Source organism: Schistocerca piceifrons, chromosome 6, assembly GCF_021461385.2.
Source record: "Schistocerca piceifrons isolate TAMUIC-IGC-003096 chromosome 6, iqSchPice1.1, whole genome shotgun sequence".
Classification (NCBI taxonomy): Eukaryota; Metazoa; Arthropoda; class Insecta; order Orthoptera; family Acrididae; genus Schistocerca; species Schistocerca piceifrons.
Window position 1 is genome coordinate 479,813,190 of NC_060143.1, and position 13,149 is coordinate 479,826,338.

General features: G+C 42.7%; 1 protein-coding gene across 1 annotated transcript in view; it reads left to right on the top strand.

Moving 5' to 3' along the window:
- Positions 1 to 13,149, top strand: part of LOC124803124 (tubulin beta-1 chain-like) — a 97,469-nt gene that overhangs the window by 16,325 nt on the left and 67,995 nt on the right. The gene's annotated exons all lie outside the window — the stretch shown is intronic.

Below are 13,149 nucleotides of genomic sequence, written 5' to 3' on the forward strand. Positions count from 1 at the left end.
CATTAAACGTGATCGTAGCGAGTTATTTAGTGAATCTCTATTCTATTTGTTGTGAGCTGTCATCTCTGATAGTGGTTGTATGTGACAAATTCTACAGAAGCAGGCGAGAGACATAATTTGCAGCATATACGCTTTCTTCGAGCGAAGCACTCGCATGCGCTTACCGCAACTGTCGTTTGGAATCGTCAGTAATGCAATACGCGTTTATGCATCGACGCGTGCGAACCGTCATCGCCGGCCGGGGTGGCCGAGCGGTTGTAGGCACTTCAGTCTACGGTCGCAGGTTCGAATCCTGCCTCGGGCATGGTTGTGTGTGATGTCCTTAGGTTAATTAGGTTTAAGTAGTTCCAAGTTCTAAGGGATGGTTGTGTGCATGGTTCTAGGCGCTTCAGTTTGGAACCGCGTGACCGCTACGGTCGCAGGTTCGAATCCTGCCTCGGGCATGGTTGTGTGTAATGTCCTTAGGTTAGTTAGGTTTAAGTAGTTCCAAGTTCTAAGGGATGGTTGTGTGCATGGTTCTAGGCGCTTCAGTTTGGAACCGCGTGACCGCTACGGTCGCAGGTTCGAATCCTGCCTCGGGCATGGTTGTGTGTGATGTCCTTAGGTTAGTTAGGTTTAAGTAGTTCTAAGTTGTAGGGGCCTGATGACCTCAGATGTTAAGTCCCATAGTGCTCAGAGCCATTTGAACCATTTGAACCGCCATCGTTCGTGGATGATACTATAGTATTCGCTGTGGAAACGCAGTGGGCCACCGAGTGGCGTGGCGGGGAGTGTGGTCACAGACCTTCCCCTCCCAGTCTTCTGCCCCGCAATAGCCAGGTCTACGAAGTCTAATTATACCGCATTATTCATTGCAGCATTTATCCTGGCAGCGTTCTACTGAATTTCCCGATTAAATAGTTCAAATGGCTCTGAGCACTATGGGACTCAACATCTGAGGTCAGCAGGCCCCTAGAACTTAGAACTACTTAAACCTAACTAACCTAAGGACATCACACACAACCATGCCCGAGGCAGGATTCGAACCTGCGACCGTAGCGGTCGCGCGGTTCCAAACTGAAGCGCCTAAAACCGCACGGCCACACCGGCCGGCTCTCGATTAAATGTTTCCTCTCATGTACTAGCACTGTTCACCTCTTTACACAAACGCACACCAAAGATTTTCAACACTGACAACGTACAGGAAAATGTACAAATATTACATGTACAATAACGGATAAAGACGTTAATTTTATTTTTCGTACTGGAGAACACATCACACAGGCTTAACTTTCTTCACTGCACCTGTCCTCATCGTCTGATAAAGAAATTACAATATTTTGTACGGAATATTATCTTACGCCTTCTTCTATGTTCGACCTTGTAATCTCTTTCCATACGTGGTTCACGATGTTCTTCCAATTTTCTGGCGTTGTTCATTTCCAGTCTCTCCGTGCCTCACACCGTGAAGATTGTATTTCGCTACGCGAAATCTGCTATTATTTTACCCTAGACAAGTTCGATTGATTTGTGATGGCACTAGTACGGTGGAAGACGTGTAACTATGTGGCCGTGGTTGTCTGCTAACGTATCAATTACATAGTGCACCTTCTGTGGCATATATTACTTCACTGATTCCACAAGTTACGCTTCTCACATGTTCTGTTCAAAGCCTCCTTTATTATTTTTCAATCAAGTATCAGTTTTTCTTCCCTTGCAGTAGCCGTTGGTGCTCTATTTAATTGTACAGAATGGTACGACGCGTTTTCCATTACAAAAACACTACGAGAAATAGCATTTGGTAGCAAACGAGTAGCTAATTAGTCTTTAAATGTATCTGCATTCATTTCCTCGTGGTAATCGATTTCTCTTCTCTGAACCAGCATGAACACTAGTTAGTCGCCTTCCCTTACCAGATGGTACACTCATAGTTTCGTGGCGCATGTCGTCTGTCCACGTGACGGATCGTGCATGACGCACATTGAGCCATGTTTCGTCAATACATATTACATTCAACGGATTCACTCCTAGCAACTCAAGCAGGAGACGACATCTTCATGCCACAATGCCTCCGCGTTCCATTAGTGCCTTTCTTCCTGAGAATTTTCTACACCGGAAACCATTTTTTTAAACATTGAAGTGACTTGTCGTTTTGCCTGTGAACAGACCACTGTCCGATAGTGACGCCATCAGCTCTGTAGGTGTCGGGTATTCCTTTCTGCTGTAGTATGCGTATATATGTTGCCTGGTAGCACTATCGTCGAAATAGTCTGTTCCAGTTACACGACACGATCTCGTCCATGAGTTTGCAGGTGTCACAATAACAGAGCTTTCAGCTGAATTGGCATCCTCTTAGTAATTTATGACCCTCTCCACTGTCGCTGTACAGATGTTCAAATGGTTCAAATGACTCTGAGCACTACGGGACTTAACATCTGTGGTCGCCAGGCCCATAGAACTTAGAACTATTTAAACCTAACTAACCTAAGGACATCACCCACATCCATGCCCGAGGCAGGATTCGAACCTGCGAACGTAGAGGTCGCGCGGTTCCAGACTGAAGCGCCTAGAACCGCTCGGCCACAACGGCCGGCACAGATCTTCAATGTTTCTGCCACCCTGTCAGTCATTGTACTCACTAGGGTTAGAGTCTCACCATTGCCCCTTTCACTTTCAAAGTAAACATGTAATGTTATGTAAATTGGTGTTTTTGAGATTTCAGCGTAGTTCGTATTCCATAAGCCTCTTCTCTCCACTACAGGAAGCCATTTTCCACACACACTGTAAGAAACTCACAGAATTAGTGGACTGCACACGTTCTCACGCAAATTTGGGTGAAGCACGCGGAACCGCTGACTGAAAGCAGGGGTCGCCTAGCAGTAAGGCAACACCGGGCTGCCGGCCGGAGTGGCCGAGCGCTTCAGTGTGGAATCCTGCCTCGGGCATGGATGTGTGTGTTGTCCTTAGGTTAGTTAGGTTTAAGTAGTTCTAAGTTCTAGGGGACTGATGACCTCAGATGTTGAGTCCCATACTGCTCAGAACCATTTGAACCAAACACCGGGCCGTTGGCGCGGTAACGTAAACAAAATCTCATGATTCGCGTCTTCGACGAGCAAAGCAAGAGCGCCAAGGCCACTTCAAATGGCATAGTTCTTCTCTCGCTGGACGGAGTACAGCATACATAGGCAGTTATCTTCTCGAAAATAAAACAGGTATCTTTATGTAGTGTTACGCTCCTGCTGTTCAATCTGTTCATCGAAGAAGCAAATATGGAAATAAAATAAAAATACAGTAGTGGAATTAAAATTCAAAGTGAAAGGACAACAGTGTTTCGATTCGATGATGATATGGCTATCCTCGGTGAACGTGAAGAATAATTACATGATCTGCTTAATGGAATGAAAAGTCTAATAAGTACAGTGTATGGATTGAAATAATTCGAAGAAAGATGAACGTAATGAGAAGTAGCAGAAATGAGAGCAGCGAGAAACTTAACATTAGGATTGGCATTCATGGCCAAGAGAAGGCTATTAGTACCAAACATTGGCCTTAATTTGAGGAAGAAATTTTCTGGAATGTATTTTTGGGGCACAGCATTGTGTGGTAGTGAAACTTGAACTGTGGGAAAACCGGAACAGGAGAGAGTCGAAGCATTTGAGATGTGGTGTTACAGACGAGTGTTGAAAATCAGATGGACTGGTAAGATAAGGCATGAGAAGGCTCTGCGCAGAATCGGAAAGAAAAAGAATATGTGGAAAAGACTCACAAAGAGAAGGGACAGGATGATAGGACATCTTTTAAGACATCAGGGAATGACTTCCATGGTACTAGAGGGAGCTGTAGAGGATAAAAACTGTAGAAGAACACAGAGATTGGAATACATCCAGCAAATAACTGATGACGTAGGTAGCAAGTGCTACTCTGAGATGAAGAGGTTGGCACAGGAGAGGATTTCGCGGCGGGCCACGTCAAACCAGTTAGAAGACCGATGACTCAAACAAAAAAAAAAAAAAAAAAGAAAAAAACAAAAAAAATTATCTCACCCTGAAGAATTGCCCAAAATGTTTGTCAACAGGTATCTTGTCATTGCCACCATAAATGTTCCCTAAATGGTATCCACATTCAGTCTTCAAAACCAGCTCTACTATTACCAGTGTGTAGATATACCCATTGCTCCTAGGAAAAGTCTCTTACAAGTCCAAAGCCATTGCCACTAAATATCTAATGCATTTCGAAATTATTTTGTAGATTGGGGGTGTAGCAGACATTGTCCAGACTTTAGTTCTTTGACATGCCATACTGGAGCAAACGGTTCAAATGGCTCTGAGCACTATAGGACTTAACATCTGATGTCTTCAGTCCCCTAGAATATAGAACTACTTAAACCTAACTAACCTAAGCACACCACACACATCCATGCCCGAAACAGGATTGGAACCTGCGACCGTAGCAGTTGCGCGGTTCCGGACTGAAGCGCCTAGAACCGCTCGGCGACCACAGCCGGCCATACTGGAGCACAAATACGTCCTTGTTCACCGCACCATATTTTAAAATGACAATTTTACTGCAAGTGTACCAAGCATTTATTTGCTCCAAAATGAGCTTATCTGATCTGAGCATAACAGGTAAGTTTGTTTACAGTTACATTATGCACGCATATCTTCCATCGCCCTTGCCCATGATTATGCCTGTGAAATAGGATTTCATTACACATCAAATACAGTTGTCTTAGGCAGTTACAGCCTCCAACTTTGGATCGGTCGAATATGTTTTGCCCCACAGAATCTTGTCTCTTCCTCCACGAGGTTGTCAGATGAGATTCCACAAGAAATTTTCGTAGGGAACACGCCATCTATGTACAGTAGCCTTACTTTATACCCATAGTACTGTAAGTGCAGTACCCCTTCTTCCACAACCAGTAGCTTTGATAGGGAATCCACAATCACATTCTCCGTGTCTTGATGATGGTGAACTGAAACAGCGAGCTTCTGGAAGGTCATTACCCATCACATTAGGTGTCCATGAGTGCGTTTGGCTTTCATCAAGAATTCAGCGCCTTATGATCATTCTGTAACTGTAGGTGTGCGACCTAGAAAGAAAAACTGGAACTTTTGAAACTCCGGACTTCAAGATCAGGTGGAGAATAATTCCTCCAGCTCTTATTGAGCATCTGAATCTCGAATGCTGTTATCTTGTGTTCCCATCCATTTGCGTATTTTTCTACGTCATACAGTAGAGCAACGTTTCCGCAACAGAAACGGTCAGTCGCAAGATCAAATGGTGGAGTAAGATTAGGATGAGCTAAAAGTCTTGCATTTACCAACTATTCCCTGAACCTGTCTACCTCATATTCGCATTGCTTCCATCATTCCCGAGATATATTCTTCCTTGTAACCGCTAAAATCAGTGGCGCCCTGGATGATTCCTCCTATAGAATTCTACCAATTTATAATATTAGGTGCCAAGATCATTTGATATGAAATAGTTCATTTCATGACCAGTTTCGACAGCAACTAGCTGCAATCGTCAGATTCTCAGATCTGCCACAAATACAATCACGCATCAGTCTTGTCATCATACTGGGAAGTGGGATACGATATGTCTTAGTGAAGGAAGGTAGCTTGGGTTCCACTTTAAACTCTTATTCTAACTGTGTAATTTCATCCAGATGTAGCATAAACACATGGTAGTAGTGGTACAGCTACTGGCTTTACTATTTTCTTTTCGCCTGGAGTGGTATCTCCATTAGTTCCACGATATCTGCTTCCGTTTCCTGGCCTGATTCATTTATGAGACTGCTATGAATCACTGCCTCTTCTGCTACCAATTCTGCTCTTGCATTTTCTATTATCGAGTACTGTTTTTCGTATGTTGCACACACGTTTAGTACTTCGGAATTCATTGCACAGTCGGACAACACCCTCTCTCCCTCTCTTTTAGTGCCAGTTTCACCTGTTTCCCATCAGATATAGCCTTGCATAGCTGCTTCTCTACATCTATTTGCAGTTCTGCACTTCTTAGCCTGTCTCACCGCAGTAGAATTGGTATGCGTACCTGCGGAAAAACAATCATGTTGTGTCTAAACACGCTGTTTCCCATCGTAAACTCCAGCCAGAAGTTAACGTCGAAGGTTTACTTCTCTTTCCGAATGGAATGTTTTTCCAATTAAAGTTTTCCGTTTCAAATATATCAGAAACTGAATGTGAAAACTATTTCATTTATAAAAAGTAATCCGGACACTTTTGCGCATCTGTTTATTTATTTCTTTTGCTGTCCATCTAATATTTGTCTGCAACTATCCTAAATTGTGCAATTCGACCTATATACTAACAATAGTATTTGCTTCAGCTAAGACTTCCTGGCTAAGAAGTCATGGTCGATTTACAAACCTATTTGTCGCTTCTTGCTGGTTTTTCTCAGAGAACGTCTTCCCAAACAGGGGATGGGACATTAATAAATAGTTTTATACATGACCACAGCTCATCTTCCCAGTAGTTTTAACTGACGTAACTTGAGAAATTTTATTTCGATTGATTTCTGATATCGCTCTTACATTTTTTAATTCATTTCGTTTCTCGATGCCTGTTTGCTCAAGGGGCAAACATGTTCTCAGAAACACGGAGGTTGTTCTGATATTTACCACTAATATTATTCATCCTTCATTTTCATAGTTCAGGGATCTGCAAGCTTCTTGTAAGGCTATTCATAAAAGTTCCAGTGATAGTGACCACTTTGTCAGGTTCCTTTCTCAGTTTTGAATCTCGCTCTATGCTGATTCCGTCACGTGAAATCTGCTGTATTGACGTACATATTGTTCAGTACAGTAACGTACGCTGAATAAGTAAATTGTTTGTAGAGGACGGTCAGTATGTATTTTCTTCATTATTCCTGTGCAGGAATTTTTAGCATATTGCAGCCCCGTCAGCAACTGTGATTGACTAATATTTTGAAGAATCACCCTCAGTTGTGCAAATTTTCTGATCTTTACCAGGATTCGGCTAAATTAATCTAGCCTTCTTCAGAAGCATAAAATTACTATAACATGCCAGAGTAAGGCACAGTCAACATTAAAATTAAAACCTATAGTACCGTGGTACCATGTCGAATTCTTCAAAATATTAAAATATTAATTTGGAAAGAGTTGTAGTAATGGTCTAATAGAACTTCCTGACATTGAAACTGTGTGCTAGTGCGTGAATCGAACCCGGGACCTTACCCTTTGCATGCGACGCTCATACCGACTGCTCCGTCCAGCCACGACTCTGGATCCCTCCTCAAAGCTTTGTTATCACACTACGTCTGTTTTCCTTTCGAAATTTCACATTTCACCCGCGTACCTTACTTCTCTAACACTCCTGAAAGACGTTACATTCCTGAGAAATAGCTTAGTGATAGGTCACGATGAAACAATCGGGAAACCATCCCCTAGGCTGTGGCTAAGCCGTTTCCCCGCAACGTATTTCTTTTCAGGAGTGCTAGTCCCACAAGGACTGCAGAACAGATTTTGTTAAGTTTGGAAATAGAGCTATGAGGACGAGTCGTGAGTTGCTCCGTAATAACCTGGTCGGTAAGAGCGTTACACTCGATAAGCGATTTTCAAGATTCAAGTTCCGATCCGGCAAACTGTTTGAGCTGCCAGGAATTTCTCATAACAGTGTATACTCCGCTGCAGAGTGAAAGATTAATTCTAAATGTCCAATGCTTTGCAAGGATGATCCCTTCGCGTTCAGTTAGTTACTTTTGCAGACACAGTGTGGTGGGGCGCTTGACTCTAGCTTCGTTGTCATTATGTATTGTCCACCATGCAGCAGGGCTTGTGTGTTACTCGGGTAGGTAACATTACAATAGCAGCCCACAAGTTATCTGGCGTCTGCATTTCATTTGTTCACATTTCCAGCTGTCCGAAAACTCTTAGTTCATAGTGTGAGGTAACGAGGAAGTACCTCCTGAAACCACGTAACTCATTTGTCACGAAAAAGTCAGTGTATTCAAATTTTCCTTACATAATACGCACAAAGCCTAATACTTCAGCAAAACTGTTCCCTGCCGTTAGCACCGTACCACAGTTCGGAGTCAATATGCTATTCACAGCTCTACAAACTCTGTGTCTGCTCGACATAAGCTCGCCTTAAAAGCGGAGAGCTCAATGCCTCACTCGCCACGCGGATTTCAATACTAGTGGGTTACAAAAGCTCGCGAAACCGGAACGGACGAGGCAAATGCTTGTCTAATGTTCACACAAAAGTTAATTTCTATACAATGCGAATGAAGTACGATTCGCATTCAAGTTTGGAGCTATCGTTACACACACACAGGCTCGTATTTAGGACTCATGGCGCACCTGAAAAAAAAAAAAAAAAATCTGCTGCTAACCCCCAAAACCCTTCCGCCAGACTTGAAATACAGATAATATTATAGTTTGTCAAGTATGTGGGTACGTTTTTTGTCTGTGCAATACTTAACTATGAGTTTGCAAACCTAAAACAGTGCTTTTATGAGTATTACAAATGCAGAAACTTAATATAGCGTCGTACAAGGAATTTAAATGTAAATTCTATAATCCAGCTTTCATTACAATTACTCAGAAATAATACAGACAACTTACATTACACTTAGGAAGGTATCTGGGACAAAACAGGTATTATTTAACTAATGATGGGTTTTTTTCCTTGCCCTGTCACTTGCAAACAAGTTTACAATTTCTTCACAGTCCAGTTTCACTGTCATGTCTGATTCAATAGCAAGGACATCAAGGTAGCTAAGACGATCCTGTTTTATGATGCCCTTGAATAATTATTTGTACGTCTTACAGCAGAAAATTATCTTACTCTTGAGCAAGCCGAAGCGGGAGTACTCAAGTATATTTGTGAAGCTGTGTTCTCTAACTTGCTACCTTTAAGCATCTGTCACGGTTTTGGAAGAAAGTATGACTTTTTCATTCTTTTCGACAGGCTTGTAGCTTTCGAAATCTAAACATTCAGCTACATATGCTGAGTGTTCAAGATCTTGGCATGGAAACTGATCAGAACTACTGATATATATCACTTCTTCACTGTGAGCCGGAGATCCAAATTTTAGGAACTTGTTTCATGCCAATGGTTTTGCGCAGTTTTCCGCAAATATTGCCACCCCGTAAAAACTTCAGATCTGGAGCAGTTGCCCAGTTTGCTCCCACCCGTCCCCACCCCTACTTACGGTCATGCACACACGAATACATTTCGAGTCTCCGACAGACTGATATTTGCACCGTGACCGACTGCAATACACTGTGCGGACATCGAGCGAACCACTCGGAGCCGGCCGGTGTGGCCGAGCGGTTCTAGGCACTACAGTCTGGAACCGCGAGACCGCTACGGTCGCAGGCTCGAATCCTGCCTCGGGAATAGATGTGTGTGATGTCCTTTGGTTAGTTAGGTTTAAGTAGTTCTAAGTTCTAGGGGACTGATGACCTCAGAAGATAAGTCCCATAGTGCTCAGAGCCATTTTTGAACCACTCGGTTTTAGATGGTCAGTGCATCTAACTACATACTTGGAATGCACCCTCCTTGCCAAATTACATTTTAAGTGTGGTGCCACCGCCAGACACCACACTTGCTAGGTGGTAGCCTTTAAATCGGCCGCGGTCCGGTAGTATACGTAGGACCCGCATGTCGCCACTATCAGTGATTGCAGACCGAGCGCCGCCACACGGCAGGTCTAGAGAGACTTCCTAGCACTCGCCCAGTTGTACAACCGACTTTGCTAGCGATGGTTCACTGACAAAATACGCTCTCATTTGCCGAGACGATAGTTAGCATAGCCTTCAGCTACGTCATTTGCTACGACCTAGCAAGGCGCCGTTACCAGTTACTATTGACACTGAGTCATGTAGTCAAGAGCGACGCTCATCATTAATGGATTAAAGTTAAGTATTCCACCAGCTACGTCCGTTTTTCTAAATTCTAATTTCCTTGTCCTGTTCCAGACCTCACGCCAGCCTGGGTGAGCTAAAACGCGTGCCTTTCGGCTTCCTCTTGTAACCCGGTGTTGGCTCTCCTGCCAACCGACAACATTAAGTATCTATCGCACTCGGTACTGTATCTACTTTCTATTTTTCCTGCAATAGATAAATGATTGAGGAACATCCTGTTTAAATTTCGATTCTCTATTCCAGTAAATGTAGCTTGCACGATTTTTAAGTAGAATATTTCGGGTAGACATTCTCCTCTCAAGTGCGCTTTCTGTCATCGCTGTACCCTTTATTAGCACTTTGATTTCTTTGGAACTTTGTACATCTCTATCACTTCAAAGCCAGAATATTGTGCTGTAGTACCTAGAACTTAATGCTGAAGAGTGGATAATCTGTTACACTCTACTAAATTCTGTATTTTTAATTCATAGCTTCTTTGATAATATTAAAAATGACGGTATAAAAACTTCCACTCACTGTTTTTGTGGTATACACATTGAAAGGAGGCTACACTGAGCCACAGCGCCAGAGATTGCGCCAAAGAGTATTATTCAGCCGCCTCCACTGGCTGTTCTTGTCGAGAAGTTGTGGTGGAGAGTGCTTATCGAGATGTGGCAGTAGTGAGTCGGTGTTGTGATGTTGTAGTAGGGAGTGCTTGTTCCATGTTTTATGCAGTTGTTTGATGGGCTAGACAGCAGATGTTGTTCGAATGGAGATATTGTAATGATTAGAGTGCTTTTCGTCAATATATATGAAGGTAAAAAAATTCCCTTTTATTTTTATTATTTCAATGTTTTAAATAATGCGTCATTACAGGTTCAGTCAACAAAGCATCTGGCTTGTGTTCTTGTATTAGAGTGTAATTCTGGTTTTCTTGCGCAATTATAGTATTTATATTTTTTAATTACTTCAGTATAAATGATATTTAAAATTTCTTGTCTTATTGAAGAAGAACCGTGCCAGATGTGTACGTTGAATCACACTTCCACACACAGAACAGTTACACTTGTGCTTTGGTTTTGTACGTTTTATAGTTGCTGGGGACTTAATTAATTAATTGTGTTAACGGAAATTTTCTTTCATTCTTTGTTGTTGTTCTATGCAGTCAGATTGCGTACTAAAACTAGTCAGGGCCAACCGTTTACGACACTTCGTAATTGGACATACAACTACTAAAAATTAAAAGTATTTGAATTTCATTCCATATTTATATAATTAAGCCCCCATGCAATATCTAGTATAATTATTTCAAGTCTGTAGATTCAAATTTGAGTGGATGTGACATTTCGAAAAAACCTTGATCATTTGCGAAGTATTTAATTCCACAGAAAAATGTACGCAACCGTTTTACACAGGATGTTCGAAAATTCCATTACAGACTTCAACGACTTGTAGATGGGAGTGAGTACACAATATTTTGAACAGAAAACCATGTCCGGAAAGGTACCGTTTCAGTTTTACGACGGTTTACATTCAGAGGTGTAACTCATCCACTTCTGGTTGAGAAAATGAATTAGGTGTTACGTAGTGAAATTGTTACGCAACATTTCGAAAGGTAACATAACGAAACATCTATTTATCACACAAGCACATTTGTTTGTAATAACAATTGAAAATTACATGTTACATTATTCCAGAACAAAAAAGAACCCAACATACTGTACGTATAGAATAGTACTGGTGCATTACAACATCAGGCGATCGCCTTATGTCTTACACGTCGTCCTGTCTACCCTACTGCGTACCGGAACAAGCTGCTGCGAGACTTTCCTCTTTCTCTGAGCAGACGTGGAAGCGTTACACATCTGAATTGAAGCCGTCTTGGAACGGAAACGGTACGTTTCCGGACGTGGGTGCCTATTCAGAATATTGTCACGTAGAAGAAGGTGTAATTAGATGAATGACGAACACTAACTTCACTTAACGAAGGTTTATTCAGCACTTGCACATACAAGAGGGAGGAACGAGCTGCCTCCAGCCAGAAAAACATACAGCATATATACGGCTACAAAACACTCCTATCCAATGATTCTTGACATTCGTAGATATTTCTAGTATGTACTCGAACCGAATATAGAAATTAAAATTGTACAGTCCATATGAGTTTTGAACTCACGACACTCCATGCAACAGTGTACCATCGCAACCACTACATCACAGTGCTATTCAGCGCCATCTGCGACAGTATTATATACTCACTCCCTTCTACAAACCATAGAAGTTTGTAACAGAACTTTCCGAACACATTGTACGAAACTTCATATGCTATTAAAATGTCACCTTAGCATTTTCAAACTCATCGGACGTGAAACTCGTGTAAAAAATCGATTTTTCTGGAAACTAGTTGCCTGAAGATGCTCAAACATGATATTAATTACGAGGTTCTGAACCATTTTGGTAAACTAAATCAACTGACGTCAGAGTAGGAATTTTCTTCGGGAGGCTGTTGCACAAAAATATGGCTACGCGCAGATACCAGTCCGCGTACTCGTCTCAAAAGAGTACAGCAAAGGAAGGGTTGTGATTGAAACATCCTGGCCGAGCCGGCCGAAGTGGCCGAGCGGTTAAAGGCGCTATAGTCTGGAACCGCACGACCGCGACGGTCGCAGGTTCGAATCCTGCCTCGGGCATGGATGTGTGTGATGTCCTTAGGTTAGTTAGGTTTAAGTAGTTCTAAGTTCTAGGGGACTTATGACCACAGCAGTTGAGTCCCATAGTGCTCAGAGCCATTTGAACCATCTGAACCATCCTGGCCGATTACAACTGTGTGCCGGACCGAAACTCGAACTCGGGACCTTTGCCTATCGCGGGCAAGTGCTCTACCATCCGCGCTACCCAAGCACGAGTCACGCCCCGTCCTCGCAGCTTTACTTCTGCGAGTACCTCGTCTCCTACCTTCCAAACTTTGCAGAAGCTCTCCTGCGAACCTTGTAGAACTTGCACTCCTGAAAGAAAGGATATTGCGGAAACGTGGCTTAGCCACAGCCTGGGGGATGTTTCCAGAATGAGATTTTCACTCTGCAGCGGAGTGTGCGCTGATATGAAACTTCCTGGCAGATTAAAACTGTGGGCCGGACCGAGACTCCAACTCGAGACATTTGCCTTCCGCAGGCAAGAGCTCTACCACCAAGTTCGAGTCTCGGTCCGGCACACAGTTTTAATCTGCCAGGAAGTTTCATATCAGCGCACACTCCGCTGCAGAGTGAAAATCTCATCGAGGT